Below are 15,423 nucleotides of genomic sequence, written 5' to 3'. Positions count from 1 at the left end.
CATGGGAGTTCGCCCAACCAGTCTACACATGTTTTGTGGATTTGGAAAAGGCGTTCGACCGTGTCCCTCAGGGGCTCATGTGGGGGGTGCTCCGGGAGTACGGGGTACCGGATTCCCTGATCGGGGATGTCCGGTCCCTGTAAGACCGGTGCCAGAGTTTGGTCCGCATTGCTGGCAGTAAGTCGAACTTGTTCCCGGTGAGGGTTGGACTCCGCCAGGGCTGCCCTTTGTCACCGATTCTGTTCATAACTTATATGGACAGGATTTCTAGGCGCAGCCAGGGCGTTGAGGGGTTCCGGTTTGGTGACCTCAGGATCGGGTCGCTGCTTTTTGCGGATGATGTGGTCCAGATGGCTTCATCGGGCCGTGACCTTCAGCTCTCACTGGAGAGGTTCGCAACCGAATGCGAAGCGGCTGGGATGGGAATAAGCACCTCCAAATCTGAGGCCATGGTTATCGACCGGAAAAGGGTGGAGTGCAATCTCCGGGTCGGGGAGGAGATCTTGTCCCAAGCGGAGGAGTTCAAGTATCTCAGGGTCTTGTTCACGAGTGAGGGAAGAATGGAGCGCGAGATCGACAGGCGGATCGGTGCGGCGTCCGCAGTGATGCAGGCTCTGCATCGGTCCGTCGTGGTGAAGAAGGAGCTGAGTCGAAAGGCGAAGCTCTCTATTTACCAGTCGATCTACGTTCCTACCCTCACCTATGGTCACGAACTGTGGGTAGTGACTGAAAGAATGAGATCGCGAATACAAGCGGCCGAAATGAGTTTTCTCCGCAGGGTGTCCGTCCCATTTTCAGCCCAACTAATGTTACATACACTATTCGGAGACCTAAAGGAACAGTGTGAAATACCCAAAAAACCCTGTCTATGACCCCTTTAAATGAGCGGTTTTGCGACAAAAGGAATAAAACGGCTATGCTGCCAACAGGCACTTCACTACCAAGGTTATTCAGTGAATTTCAATGTGATCAGAAATAGGGAAATGTCCAAGAGAACGCACATTCTCTCTGTTAACGAGCAAACCAGACAGTCTGAAATACACCATTCTTAATTGAGCTAACAACTAATTGGCTGAACTGTACTAATCGATGGAGCCAAAGATCACTCACACTGGCACTTCACCAGAGGCTTTGAATTTAAAATCAGTTTACTGCAGGCTACATAGGGAAGATATACATTTACATTTAGTCATTTAGCAGACGCTCTTATCCAGAGCGACTTACAGTAAGTACAGGGACATTCCCCCGAGGCAAGTAGGGTGAAGTGCCTTGCCCAAGGACACAACGTCATTTGACACGGCCGGGAATCAAACTGGCAACCTTCAGATTACTAGCCCGATTCCCTAACCGCTCAGCCACCTGACTCCTCAGATATAAAGAAATTTAATAAGTATATCGTTGCTGGTACAAACATTTTTATGGCTGCTACATTTAGTTTCTCATACAAAGGGAGAGGAGCTGAATCCCATTTAGTAGACAAAAAGTCTTGTACAATCTTCTCCTCAATGTACATCTCTGAACTGTTGTCAGCTGTCAGGTGCGTGTCTGAGCTTTGAAGCGTGTCACACATCACCCACACCCTCATGTTATTGACACACCACCCTCACCCGCCTTGCCCACCTCACCCCAGCCTCCGACAGGGCCAGGGCCTGTGTGGTCAAACAATGGTGGCCCCACTGCGTGAGTTCAATCCTCTGCAGGCCCAGCGCTGTCCTGTCGGCTCAGGGTCCAGGGGACAGCCAGCCTGCCCTAACAGCCAGTGACTGGTCCAGCGAGGAGCAGGTCACAGATAGAGCCACAGGGCTGACCTTACAGCGGGATGGTGGTTGGAGGGGCAGGGAGGGGGTAGATAAGACTTACTCTACTTTCTGGTCTGATGTTTACAAGTCATTGTAAGCAAGTCAAATGTGTGAGTCCAAGCCAAATATCAAGTCTTTAAAAAAAACGAGTCTCTTTTGCCAGTGTCTGTCTGTCAGACCTCCACTTCACATAGAAAGACAGGGGACGTTGTTGAACCAGACATCATAGGAGTTCACCATCTAGAAGGACAATGTGAACAACTATCCCCCCCTCACTTGAGAGCTGATGAATGGTGTAGACTTATTGGTGTAGATATTTGCGTAGCTCCACCTGGTCTGGCCCTCACAGCAGACCAGCCATGAGGAGTGAGTCAACGTCTGGATATCTCACCACACACTGTGACAGACGTTCCCTCAGGTGAGAACTGACCAAGCCACATGAATAAATGAAGGGCCTCCAGTTACTGTAAATCAAGATACACTGAAACTGATATTTAGTCCACTGAGAATATGTGTGTGTGTGTATGCGTGTGTGTGAGAGAGAGCTGTGTATCCGGCTGCCTGAAATAGCAGGTCTCAGGAGCCGTATACACACAACGTGTGAAACATCTGCGTCCTTCTGCTCATCTTCCCCAGTGTGAGGAAGATCCTTCCCCTGGAGCGCCCACACACTCACAGACTCACTCACACACACACACTCACATACACACAATCACCACTACCAGTACAGCAGCACCCAGGAGCATGCAGCTGGCGTGTGTTGGAGGATCTCCTAAGGGTGAGAGTGTGTGTGTGTGTGTGCGCATGTCCCCAGCCACTTCTCAGTATCACTCCTCTGCACGCTCTCCGCCAGCGCTGTCACAAGATAATGTGATGAGGTGTCAATCATTCCAGGGCCTGGGGTGGCATGGCGACCAGAGGGATGGTGGCAGAACGCCATCGTGGGCAACACCGGGGAGAAGGCAGCAGCAGGGACCATACCTCATGTACACACACACCAGTCGTCTTCTCCCCCCCCCCCCAACAAAAATAACTCTCCAGGGGTCCAAGTCCAAACAAAGTGATCGCCCCCTCACCCTACCCGCCCTAAGAGACCCATCCCTGGCATTCAGCACATGATCTGAGTCGGTGCCCTTCTCCCCTGTGCGTCCCTGGGGGGGCCTGGCTCCGCCTGGGTTCTGCCACTCGACCAGCCAGCGTTGTGATGTGTTGTGATGGGGCCGTCACTCTGCCAGGCAGGCCCCAGACACCTGTGGAGGATGTGTAACCTTGATGAAGACAGACAGACCCTCTCTGTTTCTGGGTATGTATACTTGTAGCGTGTGTGAGTGTACATGTGTGTACAGTATTGTACATGCGTGTGTATGAGTATGTCCAAATGCAGGTCTATGTTTGTGTTTGTGAATGTATATGTTTTGACATATTTTGTAATCTCACATGCCTAAATTATACATACCTAAATATACCAATGAGCTGGTTGGGAGACTAAACAGTAAACCAAAAACAACCTTAAGATGAACCCATTTCAAAGGTACTATTTTGAAAACCTAATGTTTCCCATACTCCAACCCTGCCCAGCAACAGAAAAGCTGTCTCTCACTTTCTAGAGTTCTATCTATTGTGTTGTGGGTTTTTTCTCTCACGTGAAGATCCCTCATATGCTCCTAATCAATTTCCTGGATAAACCCCACCAACACTCCTGGTGGTACTATTCTACAGTTGTGTTGTTCCCTGGATAAAACACCCCACACACTTACATGTTTAGTATACATTAGGAATACTTCTACTTACGAAGAATGAAGGCAATGTTTCATTATTGGATGACCAATATTAGGTCCTTAAATTATTATATTGCATCTATTCGACCAACAGATTTGATGTGCTATTGTTGACGGTACATCCCAACCATCATATCATCGTATCTTCATCATATCATCCACTCAATTCTAGCTTCTTGAGCTGTCTCCTGCAAGTGCTGTCCCCTGAGGCCACTTGTGTCACAAGCAGCCATGGAACAGATCTAAATAGCTGGCCAGTGAGCACACAAGACTGCATAGAATATCAAGACTGCTGCAGTGATTGGATCGCAGGTGTGTATCATACACACACATACACACACACACACATACACATGACTATTGGAAGGAACCTGTATGCAGGGGAATAGCAACACTTGAGACAGAGGGATAATATAAGTTTAAATACTTGCTGGAGATATCTTTTATTCTTTACTTCTTTATTCTATCTTTCAGCTCAATCTCATGTAGACCACTCTAAATTAGAAACATCAGTTTTCTAAGACAGTCATAGAAACAATATTGTTCTTTAATGGGAATGTCCTTACATTGCCTTGAGCTCCAAGTTTTTAAACATTCTTTGACTAACTTCCAGGAACAGCAGCTGAAACAAAGACATCAATAACACATCTCATCTGTGTACCCAAAACCGGAGAAAACATATTAGGATATGCTGAATTAGCTTTTAAACAAACACGTCTCATTAAGAGGGTAGATCAACGATAGTGTCTTTGTTCTACCTGACAAGTCTAGAGGTACAGAAGTGACCTCAGACCAGATCTTAGACTTTGTTTCAGTTGCGTTTCTTTGCTTTTCATTTTACTTCAGAAAGTTTGGAGAGAAAATTGACAGACTTTAAAATGCTTACTAGGCAGTTATGCATCATTATCATATTAGCAGCCATCTTGGATCTTTAAGTGGTAGTTTCGTCTACCTCACCTGCTGTGTGTGTCCTCATTTATCCAGTCCGGGCTCCATCAAACATCTTGACGCTGTGGCGACTGTGCACAGGATAGAGCGCTGACAAGGTAGACTTACCGTTAGTTTTCAGGGCTGATTAGCGGCTAACTGTAAGAGAAGAGATCATACACTCTACACTTAGTCAGTGTAAGGACAGAATTCTATTACAGGGCAAGGTATTGGTATAGCTTGCTGTGGCATATTGACTCTCCTGAGTCTGTTTAAGAACAATTGCAGGAGAATGTTTCCTGTTGGCTGGGTAGAAACTGACCATGGTCCTCGTCAGGATGGTCTCTAGGGAGTCCTACAACTGCTTCTGTCATGCACACCCACAGATTAAGCAGGTCTTGGAAGAGGTAAAAACCCAGCAGAACATTAGCTTGTTTGCCATTTAAAATACATTTGAGAGCCGTGTAGCAGGCGTGAGAATAATTCAATTTGATTTATATTGCACAATTTAAAAACCACACCATTTGACCAATGTGCTGAACAACGTGTTCGCAGAAACCCCAAATACAATAAAACACACAATTAAACATAATAATATACCCAAAAAACATGAAATAAACAACAGAGAACATCACAAGTTGTTAGCTAGAGAGAAAACATTTGTTTTTAACTTATATTTCAAAATATGTAATGTTGGAACAGTTCTGATGAAAGTCTGTTCCAAAGTTTAGGTGTGGCTATGGCGAACGTTGGAACACCCCTAGTTTTTAGCTTTGACAGGAACAGTTAGAGCATTTCTGGTTGGCAGACCTAACAGCCAGAGGTGCTGCTAGGGTTTCTGGGCCCCCTGGCTAATTGGCACTCTGGGCACCAACATCATACAGGAAAGTATGGAGTTCTGCTGGGCCCCTAGTCTAACCAGGGCCCTTAGAATCCTCCTAATCTCCCCCCCACGTTACAGCGCCCCTGCTAAAAGTTCTTCCTGGAAGGTAAGGTCAGAGAGGTAAGCAGGGGCTCGGCCATTATAGGATTTAAATACAAGCAAGAGGGGAAGCCAATGTAAAGACACTCATGTTTACGGACACATATTAAAAGTATTGCAGCTGCATTTTGAACCATCTGTAATCTAGATGGGGAACAATTGTTTATTCACAAATATAGTACAATCTAGAGGTGATAACTGCATGTATCACTGTTTCGCAGAGCTTATGGACAGAAAGGATTTCACTTTAGTAAGTACTCTTAGTAAAAAACAGTTAAAGATCTTGATAGCAACCAATACGGTAAGGTTTGGTCCTCCATAAGAGATAGGTGCATATTGCGCATTCTGATTGCGTCTGGGGGGGGGGGGGCGGGGGGGGGGGGGTTAGGGTTAGGATGGGATTGGGATGTCTGACAATATTGTTATGGTCGTTATATTCTTAGAACTTTATGTCAGTTAACACCACAACGATGGCATTAACAATAAGCTAGTAATAGTAGGCTAGCATCACTCATCATCATTATAATAGTAACATAGGCTTAATTTAGCTTGCTTTGCCGAGCTAGAACAACGACGGAGCCAGATATTCAAGTTTACAGTTTCTTTAATCCGACACAATACTTAAGTAGTCAAACAAAAAAAAACACAAAGCAAAAAGAACAACGTATAAGCCCTGCACGTATAATACTACAATACTAATAGTATTGATTTTCGTTCACATGTTCTGCTTCTTGATCAGACTTGTACCACATTCTGACAGTTTTCTGCAATGCCTTAGCTCCAGCTCACAAGCTCGCGACTGGTTGTCGCAATATAAGTATGACGTGTACAGCTAGTTGCAAGTAGTGATGTGTCGTTCGTGAACGATTCGTTCATTTTGAACGAATCCTTACAAGGACTCGGGAGTAACGAGTCCTCTCAAAGAGTGATTCGTTCATTTTCTCGTGGCCGCGCATTGGGACTGTTGCATAGGCTCGTCCAAGTAAACAGAAATGATTCGTTCATTTCCCGACTCGGTCTTCGGGTATGAGTATTTGGATAATTTTTCACGTGACCTGCATAGGCTCTGTAGTGGTAGCTAGAGGAAACGGTAGAGGGAACGATTCGTTCATTTCCCGACTCGGTCTTTCTACGAGTCTTTGGATCATTTTTCACGTGACCTGCATAGGCTCTGTAGTGGTAGCTAGAGGAAACGAACGATTCGTTCATTTCCCGACTCGGTCTTTCTACGAGTCTTTGGATCATTTTTTCACTTGACCCGCATTGTATGGAATGAGGAAACAATGACTCGAAAAAAGATTTGTTCATTTTACTGAACGAGATTCAAAGAACCGAATCAGTAAAATGATCCGAACTTCCCATCACTAGTTGCAAGCATGCACGAGTTTCGGAGCTAGGAACAAGCTTCTGCGCAAGACCGGTCGAGTCAGTCTTGAAAGATGGCGCGGTCCATTTCGCGCTCTCGCTTGCCTCACTGCGCCACTGAGCACTTTTCATAGAAATGAATGGGGACGCCATCTTGGAAGAAAAATCTAGCTATGTCCATTAATATATAAGTCTATGGGAGTAACTAGACTAGTGATGTCTCGGTACGGTGTTACTTTTAGGACATCCTCAGATCTCAGACTCATGTGTCAGACTCAAACGAAAAGGCGTGAAGTCTCAGACCAAAAGTCGTCAGACTCAGGCGAAACGGCTTCAGTCTCAGAAAAACCTCTGTCATTCTCACACAAAACGCCCTCAAACTAAACACCATCAGAAAAACCTCTGAAAAGACCATTTGACTTACTGCACATTTGAGTGGCAGATTATATATTTTTTTGAAAACCTCCTCTAGTAAATACAGTACAACATGACAGTTTGTATGGTTTTAAATGGTCATTTATTATCACACTGGCATTTAATGATCACTGCAAACAATTACCCTGCACTAAACTGCAAGTGTAAATGTAAAGTGAAAATAACAAAAACAGTCAGTATGACTTGTGAACAAATATCATTCACGTCTTACTATACTGAACACAGCCGTCACGCGAAAGGGAATAAACAAACCTATGCAGGTCAAAACCTATCAAAACCTTGTTTTTGTCTTGTTGTTTGCAGTGATAATTAAATGCCAGTGTGATAATTACAATTACAATTTAAAACCATACAAACTGTCATGTTGTACTGTATTTAATAGAGGGGGTTTTCTTAAAAAAATATGATCTGCCACTCAAATGTGCAATAAGTCAAATGGTCTTAGATTATAAGATTATTATAACACTGGCATTTAATTATCATGGCAAACAATTTCACTGCTCTGAACTGTAAGCAAAGTAAAAAAAAAAGTACAAATAACAAAACCTTGTGCACCGGAGGTTGTGCTCTAACTTTAGGGGGATCACAGTCCTCAACCTCCCTGGGAAAGTCTATTCAGGGGTTCTGGAGAAGAGGGTCAGTCGGATTGTCGAACCTCGGATTCAGGAGGAGCAATGTGGTTTTCGTCCTGGCCAAGGAACTGTGGACCAGCTCTACACCCTCGGCAGGGTCCTGGAGGGTGCATGGGAGTTTGCCCAACCAGTCTACACATGTTTTGTGGATTTTTTGGGGGAAAAGGCGTTCGACCGTGTCCCTCGGGGGCTCATGTGGGGGGTGCTCCGGGAGTACGGGGTACGGGATTCCCTGATCGGGGCTGTCCGGTCCCTGTACGACCGGTGCCAGAGTTTGGTCCGCATTGCTGGTAGTAAGTCTAACTTGTTCCCGGTGAGGGTTGGACTCCGCCAGGGGTGCCCTTTGTCACCGATTCTGTTCATAACTTATATTCACAGAATTTCTAGGCGCAGCCAGGGCGTTGAGGGGGTCCGGTTTGGTGACCTCAGGATCGGGCCGCTGCTTTTTGCGGATGATGTGGTCCCGATGGCTTCATCGGGCCGTGACCTTCAGCTCTCACTGGAGCGGTTCGCAACCTAATGCGAAGCGGCTGGGATGGGAATAAGCACCTCCAAATCTGAGGCCATGGTTATCGACCGGAAAAGGGTGGAGTGCAATCTCCGGGTCGGGGAGGAGATCTTGTCCCAAGCGGAGGAGTTCAAGTATCTCAGGGTCTTGTTCACGAGTGAGGGAAGAATGGAGCGCGAGATCGACAGGCGGATCGGTGCGGCGTCCGCAGTGATGCAGGCTCTGCATCGGTCCGTCGTGGTGAAGAATCAGAATCAGAATTAGAATCAGAAAGGGATTTATTCGCCATGAAAGTTTGCACAGACAAGGAATTTGCTTTGGCAGGAAGGTGCATACAATAAACATATACCTAAAATTTAAATATGTGGACTAACTATACTAAGGGTACATAAATTAGCAGTACTAAGTGGGATTAGAATAGAATTAAATATACAATAAAATATAAGTTGCCGTAAATTACAATATAAAAATACAAAATACAAATATTACAAAAAATACAAATGTACAAGATACCATGTTGTGGTGCAGTGCAAAAGCAGAGTGTTTTAAGCAATAAGACATTTGAGTCAGTGTGGTCCCTTGGCCTTGTTGAAGAGGCCAACAGCGGAAGGGAAGAAACTGTTTTTGTGGCGTGAGGTATTGGTCCTGATAGACCGCAGCCTTCTGCCGGAGGGGAGTGACTGAAACAGGGAGTGTCCAGGGTGGGAGGAGTCGGCCACAATCTTCCTTGCTCGCCTCAGGGTCCTCGAGGTGTGTAGGTCCTCGAGGGTAGGCAGATTGCAGCCAATCACCTTCTCAGCAGTACGGATGATACGCTGCAGTCTGCTCTTGTCCTTGGCAGTGGCAGCAGCGTACCAGATGGTGATGGAGGAGGTGAGGATGGACTCAATGATGGCTAAGTAGAAGTGCACCATCATTGTCTTTGGCAGGTTGAACTTCTTCAGCTGCCGAAGGAAGTACATCCTCTGTTGTGCTGAGAAGGAGCTGAGTCAAAAGGCGAAGCTCTCTATTTACCAGTCGATCTACGTTCCTACCCTCACCTATGGTCACGAACTGTGGGTAGTGGCCGAAAGAATGAGATTGCGAATACAAGCGGCCAAAATTAGTTTTCTCCGCAGGGTGTCCGGGCTCTCACTTAGAGATAGGTTGAGAAGCTCGGTCATCCGGGAGGGGCTCAGAGTAGAACCGCCGCTCCTCCGCATCGAGAGGAGTCAGTTAAGGTGGCTCGGGCATTTGATCAGGATGCCTCCTGGACGCCTCCCTGGTGAGGTGTTCTGGGCACGTCCCACTGGGAAGAGGCCCCGGGGAAGATCCAGCACACGCTGGAGGGACTATGTATCTCGGCTGGCCTGGGAACGCCTCGGGGTCCCCCAGGAAGAGCTGGTGGAAGTGGCCGGGGAGAGGGAAGTCTGCTTAGGTTGCTGCCCCCGCGACCCGACCCCCGGATACGCGGCAGATGATGACGACGACAAATAACAAAACCTGTAATTATCACTTGTGAACAAATTTCATGCACGTCTTACTATACTAAACCTAGCAATCACGCGAAAGTGAAGGAGGTAAACAAATCCTTTCTGTTTCCTCTTCTGAGCCTATGTAGAACACTTGAAAAATTATCCAAAGACTCGTACCCGAAGACACGGTCGGGAAATGAACAAATCTTTAACCCAAAGACACGGTAAGGGGAACAATTACTTCGTTCAGGAACGAGTCTTTGGAACATTTTACACGTGACCTGCATAGGCTCAGTACTGGTAGAGGAAACCAAAACCAAGAGAAACCACGACTGTGTCTTAGGATACGAGTCTTTGGATCATTTTTCATGTGATTTGAATATACGCTCCGAAATGAAAACAAAAAGGATTTGTTTTCGTCATTCACTTTCGCGTGACTGCTAGGTTTAGCAGTAAGACGTGAATGATATTCGTTCTTTGATTACAGGTTACATCAATCTTTGATTTGAATACAGGTTTTGTTATTTTTAACAAACTTTTTAACAAACACATTGTTTGTTAAACTTTTGTTTAACTTTACTTACAGTTCAGTGCGGTGTAATTGTGTGGCGTGGTAATTAAATGCTAGTGTGATAATGAATCATTTCAAATCATACAAAGTGTTATGATGCCTTGTATTTAATGCAGGAATTTTTATACATTTTATGTTTATCCCCCTCCCCCCTCCGTTGAAATGAACGAATGACTCGAAAAAATATTTGTTCCTTTTAATGAACGAGATTCAAAGAACCGAGTCCGTAAAATGATCTGAACTTCCCATCACTATTGACTAGTCTCTCCCGGCAGGTCTGTAGTCAGGCAGCGCGTTCATGTGTTTGTGGGAGTGGTTTTGAAAGGAGGGGTGGGATATTATAGTTTGAATCATTTGGAATAGAAGCTAAAATAGCTATCGTTGCAAAACTTGCCTACACTAACTTGCTTGTCAAATTTAAGGCCACTATAAAAAAAGACCACCAAATAACCAAGACAGGGAAACAAAGACCTGAGAAAATATATCTGCAGTTAAATGTGTTTGTGTTTTTGTGTGTGGTTAAGTGTGTATGTCTATGTCCTGTGTGTGCATGTGTGGGTATATGTGTGTGTGCATATCTGTACACCGTTCATGTGTGTATGCCTTGGCGCACCACCACAGGTGAGTGTATGGTTGCATGCAGTTGGAACCAGAAGAGGTCACCTGAACAACTTCTGATGAAGGTCTTGGGAAGTGCTTGAAGCACCGTTTGATTTTCCAGCTCACTCCCTCGGCTCAGCTCCGTTGTGTCGAGGTTGGGATTCTGCACCCTGGAGGTGAACGTTTCAAAAGTTAAAGCAAAGCACTTTGGAGGAGATGAGGTGAGGGAAAACGATACTGTAGCCTACTACTCTCTCTGCACCACAGAAGCTTTTGATAGAACGTGATGATGATCACAGATAACAGTTTGAACTAAAGCTAAAAAAAGATCTGGACTGATTAAGAAAGTGTTTTGTCCTTCTGTAGGGGGTTTAATATTGGCCAAACAACCATAACGAATTCCCCTATGTTTGAAGGAAAATGAGAAACTGAACTGTGTATTAACATGAACCAAATAATGCAAATACCAATGGTATTACAGTTATTTGACTCTATGGGTTAAATCAGAGCAAGAATGGTCAAAGTAAGGTTAAATGAAATATACTTTTAATAACATTGCAAATGAATGTACTCAATTACAAGGCAAACATGTTACAAAATGAATGTTAACTCTTTCCTACTCTACCATGATTATTGTAAACCAGAGATAGAAAGCAAGAGGTGAGGAAGAAGAGGGACAAGCCAGAGCTGAGGAGAAGGTATCAGGAGATGAAGAATCCATCAAGAACAATTCTTCACAATTCCCTTTATAGCCAAGAACATCCAATCACACCACATATTGACCCTTACTTATCAACATATGACTAGCAATGCGACAGTAAGTTGAGATGTGAGAGCCATCATGTAGAGACTCCGTCCAGCTACTCCAGATTTTAGCATATAAGTGGTGGGGGCAGGGTGACACCCAGCCTCACAATCCTTCTCTTCATTAACTGTGACTAAGTTCAGTTGAGTTCTGGATTTTAATAAGTATTATCAGTCTGAAGATTGGGAGAGAAAACCAGACCTCTGACAATAAATGACAACACAACACCAGGCTTAGGTCTCAATCATGTCTCTCTCAGCTCTGAAGGCCGGACGACCATCTTTTATAGGGCACAAGAAGGTAAACATAGATAGTCAGGCAGTTATGACGTTACAACAATCTCAGAGAAAGAGATTCACAGCCCCCAACTCATGACCACTCTCAGGGCAGAGAGATCATATGTGGAGTTCTCCTTGTAGTCATGACAAGGGACGTTTACCCAGTACTTTCTCCTGACCGCGATCTATTAACCTGACACAATCTACTCTTATTAATAGCAAGCTCACATGAGAACATACTAACTAGTATCCAATGACTAGTTCTATTGATTAGTGAATAATGTAAGTACACAGGAAATCCCAATTTCTTCCACAGTGCTCATCAAGAAAGGTAAACCCAAATATATTAAAACTGTAGGGATTAAATTGCTCAGTTTCTTATCTGTCAGATGTTTCTTTGTCTTGTGGACAAATATTGAAATTGATTTTAGAGAAACGCCACACTTAGGGGTGACTGAAAACTAGTTAGATGATGCTTGATAAGAAGAAAATGTGAGTGATCTTGGCCTTATATGTTGTTGCTTGTGTGGAGAGTGGGGAAATATTTAAAAGAGGCCATACTCAGATGCAATAATGCTTTGAGTCAATTTGATCCCAAAATTATTCTATACAGGCCATATGTCCTGCCCACACATGTTTCTATGGCTATCTGTCCTGTCCACACCTGTCTCTATGGCTATCTGTCCTGTCCACACCTGTCTCTATGCCTATCTGTCCTGTCCACACCTGTCTCTATGCCTAACTGTCCTGTCCACACCTGTCTCTATGGCTATCTGTCCTGTCCACACCTGTCTCTATGGCTATCTGATCCAAGATGGCGCCGATGATGGCTGCCTCGGTCGTTAGGTGTGCTCTTTTTTCTGATTCTGATCTATCATATTCACACCTGTATATTAGCTGCAATTTCGTAGGCTAATATCAATCTCAATAATTAGCTAATTTACAATCTTACTACTGAAGTTGAACAGTGACATATGGTCAAAGGACTGAAATGACTGAGGATTTGAAATGGCAACACAAACAGAATACTAGTTAGAATGTCATCTGACATGTGACATCTCTCTTAATAATGCCAGGAATCTGTGTGTGTGTGTGTGTGTGTGTGTGTGTGTGTGTGTCTTGAGTATCTACCTGTGTATCTGTGTGATTGAGATTTTAGGGCAGCAAGTTTTCGACGGTTATCTCAAGAGCCAGGCATATATCATATTTCGCATGTGTCCTTTTTATAATACAACGGAGTGCGATGCCGAGATTTACATTGTTTGGATAAGTATTTCAACATTTTCAAAGAATAATTTGCCGGGAATTTGGCTTGATCTCTGCTCTCGACTCTTCCTGAGCCATCTTGAGTTGACAGAGCTGCACTCAGCTAGCTCTCACGAGCCGAAACAATATGGATATAGCTAGCCGAAAACATGCAAAGACAGGAATAATATTATATGTCAGTGCCATCCAAGACTATTTTACTGATGACATATTGGCTAGCTAACTAACTAAGCCTATATTTAAAGTAGATGTGTAGCTGGAAGGTTATTATCTAGGCTACAATTGTTGCTGTGTAGACCAGTGGTTCTCAAAGTGGGGTCTGCAAACTATAGCCAGGGGGTCTGCGAAATAATTTGCCATACATTATAAAATTGTAAAATTGTGCTGTATCATAAAAAAGTTATCAAATATATAATAATCTACAGATGGGGACCATTTACACCAATAAAACAAGAATATTGTGTCCAGTTAAGAGCACAAAGGGTATGCTGAATGGGTGTTATGATTATGGAGGGGTCCTTGGAAAATGTTCTCCCCTGTAAGGGGTCCCTGACCCCCTGGTGTAGACTACACCAGAGCCATGGTATGGACTACAACATCACAACGGTTTAGCCTAGAAAGACAACAGGGATTTAATTTTCATTACTTTAAGCATCATAATTTGCTGTACAACCTTTCAATTGACAATTCACAAATATGCTTTTGGGTATAGCTTACTGTTATTTAGAAGCAAATTCTCTTTTATAACCGATGTGGCCAGGTTAGCAGTGCTGACTGTTGGCAAATGCCATGCAGCTGCTTTCAAAGGGTTTATGGATTAAATGCTGGATAGCTAACAGAATGACAATATAAAGTGGATACTTTCAGTATACATCAGTGAATTTTGTTACATAAATCAATGTGTTTACTGATGTCAAAGCTACCTGCACATTGCAAATGTGCACAAAACTCAACACCAAATCAACCACGACATAATAATCAACAGCGTGCATTACTGACATGGGAACTGTTACTACCACATAAGCCTCCTTGGTCGGTTTTTTAAGGCATGGATGAAGCGACAGGAACAATTTTCGTACAAATCTAGTCTCTTTGGTCAGTTGTTGTGTGTTGTTATGAGAATGCGATACAGAAAACGCACAATTATTTTACAGCATCGCATAGCACAAAGGAAAATATACGAATGTCAATACAAACATAGCAAACACCCCTTTGGCTGCATAATCATCTACATGAATGTACCAGAACATTGGCAATTTGTTTGAAATAAACTGCTTTTATGACGTGCTTAGACTAGAATACATGATGTGGAAGTTGAAGAAGTACTTCAGAGATGACAGAATTTCAAATGTGATCTGAGAAATATAGGTACCAAAGCCACTGAGAAGAACTGTCATCACTAGCTGCATCACAGGCACTGCACTATCTATCTATAATTCCAGAAATCTGTGTCACCAACATCATCGTGGGCACTGTGCCATATTTATAATTCCAGGAATCTGTGTGTGCCAACAATTTTATCGGGGGCACTGTGAACCATCTATAGTTCCAGTAATCTGTATTTGTGTGTTTCAATGGCATCTTACAGTAAACACTGACTGCATCACGGGCACTGTGCACTAGTGTACAGAATGATAAAAACAGCAGTTTTCAGAGATTGGAGGCTGCATCATCTGCCCCCCTTGTCAGAAGGTTGCGTGATCCCAAGCCATTTCCTCACTTTCACGCCATTTGACCCTGACCTTTTCTTTTGTCATTAGACATTCCCCGTCAGACTGTCATTGGACATACACCGTCAGACTGAAGACAATCAATGTCTGTCACCTTCTGCATGCTCACTAGACATTAGCTCTCCCTGTCCCTCTCTGCCCAGACTGTCACCTTGCATTTGGGCCAAGAGGCCTACTTGCTAGTGATAGTGGTCCATCCTCCCTCATTAACTACTACACATGGACAGCCCCACCAACTCTCTCTCTCTCACACACACACACACAATGCTAATCAGATAACACAGACTGGATAG

This window comes from Osmerus mordax, chromosome 2, assembly GCF_038355195.1.
Source record: "Osmerus mordax isolate fOsmMor3 chromosome 2, fOsmMor3.pri, whole genome shotgun sequence".
NCBI classification, from domain to species: Eukaryota; Metazoa; Chordata; class Actinopteri; order Osmeriformes; family Osmeridae; genus Osmerus; species Osmerus mordax.
Note: the sequence above shows the minus strand (reverse complement) of the source record.